General features: G+C 37.2%; 1 pseudogene; it reads right to left on the bottom strand.

The window, feature by feature from the left end:
• Positions 1-1,059: 1,059 nt before the first annotated feature.
• Positions 1,060-1,549, bottom strand: LOC101356625 (stathmin pseudogene; annotated as a pseudogene).
• Positions 1,550-2,012: the final 463 nt, after the last annotated feature.

Raw genomic sequence — 2,012 nt, 5'->3', positions numbered from 1 at the left:
ATGTAGAAATTTTTGAAATGGTGTTTCTTTGGCTATGTATAGTTTCACCAAAAAAAAAAAAAAAAAAAAAAGATCGAGAAGGGAGAGTTGTGACATGTTGTGGGGTTGTTAACCAATGTCATGAAATAATATGTGTACTACCATTTCATGAGAAACTATTTGTTCTGTAAGCCTTCACCTGAAGTACAATAAAAATAAAATAAAAAAGGACAAGAACTCAAAAAAAAAAAAGGATGATTATTTTCTTCTCTTTCAATTTTAATTGTACAAAAATTGTATAAAGAGTAAAAATATTCATCATAATGTATAAGGCCCAACAACTTTTGAAAAGAATTATCTTCAGCAAAATTTTACTTGTTTGTGATATTAATGATATTGTTCGATATTTTTCGCATTCCACTGGATCAGCGTTCTTTGGAATGGGCAGGTATACAGATCTCTTCCTATTGGATGGGCAGGCTGCTGTTTTCCAAATTTCTTAACATGGATGAGTGAGCGCTTCCAGCACTGTATCCGATTGTTGAAACATCTCAGTTGGTATTTTATCAGTTCCTGGAGCCTTGTTTTTCGCCTGTGTCTTCAGTGCAGCTTGAACTTTTTCCTTCAGTACCATCAGTTCCTTTTCTCTTTTTCCAGGCACCGTGCAGTTTTATTAACCATTCAAGTACAGTGGCATCTGGTAAAATCAGAACAGAATTGGGGTTTAAAAGTGAACAGATATTCAGCATCTAGCAGTTTTGAAAGAAGCCACTGCATACTCTTCACAAACTTGGTTCCAGAGAGCCAATATGGTACAGGCAACTAACCCAGTACACCTAGTATACTGAAGTAGAAAAGATACAAGAAATATAGCCACATTAGAAAGACTACAACACTTTAGATAAAGAGTAAAACACTTTTAGTTTCTCTGCTTTAGACCCTAAAATAACATCATGTAGTCTGGATCTACCTATACAGTCCTACACCAGCGTCTACAATATTTGTCAGGAGAGAAAAAAATAAATTGACACTGGCCAGTACAGTCTTTGGATATTTAGGAAGGGGGAGGGGAGACAGTTCTCAGAATAAATTAGCTTCAGTCTCGTCAGCAGGATCTTTGGGTTCTTTGTTCTTCTGCACTTCTTTATTCAATATGCTTGTCTTTCTCTCGAAAACGCTCCAGTTTGGCAGCCATTTGTGCCTCTCGGTCCTCTTTGTTGGCTTCCATTATGTGGGTCGGTTTCTCTTCCGCCATTTTACTGACGCTGTTCTCTTATGTTGCTGTCTGAAACACTTCTTTGTCATGCTCTCATTTCTCAACAAGCTGCTTCAAGACCTCAGCCTCATGGGACTTACGACTTTTTTCTGCAGCTTCTAATTCCTTCTGAATTTCCTCCAGGGAAAGATGTTTCTTCTTTGGACGGGAAAGGGGGAATTCTGGGATAGATTCTTTTGAAGGAGGGCTGAGTATAGTTCCAAGGCCTGGCCTGAGGCACGCTTCTCCAGTTTTTCACCTGGATATCAGAAGACGCCATAGTGATGCGAAGACAAGAGACTGGCACTGTATTCTATACAATGCACTGTAAGAAAAACCTTGCTCATCCGTCACATTCTACTATCATCAGTTCTGGATCATATGTGACCTACTGAAATACCTGACCATCAACCAATTTTTTTTTGGTACAGTGAGCCTGTGTATTCCTTCCATCTTCTTTTGATGCTTTCTGTGTTGTTCAATTTTTTGCCCAAAGAGTCCTTCAATATTGCAACTTGAGGCTTGAATTTTCTCTTCATACATATGTATTTTTTTTTTTTTTGTAATCATAGAAACTAACTCAGGCTGCATTGTTGAGGTTATCTATTTTTTTTCCTAATCAGTTTTTTTGAGATAAAATTTTCCTACAATAAAATGAACCATTTTAAGTATACAATTCTGTGAGTTTTGACAAATACATACATCCAGATAACTAACAAGGTCACAAAGACATAGAGCATTCTCTCCATCTCATCAATTTCTGTGTTCCACTTGCACA

The sequence above is a fragment of the Trichechus manatus genome, unplaced genomic scaffold, assembly GCF_000243295.1.
Source record: "Trichechus manatus latirostris isolate Lorelei unplaced genomic scaffold, TriManLat1.0 scaffold00039, whole genome shotgun sequence".
Classification (NCBI taxonomy): Eukaryota; Metazoa; Chordata; class Mammalia; order Sirenia; family Trichechidae; genus Trichechus; species Trichechus manatus.
The sequence above is the reverse complement of the archived record's forward strand: the minus strand, read 5'-3'. Positions and strand labels throughout refer to the sequence as shown.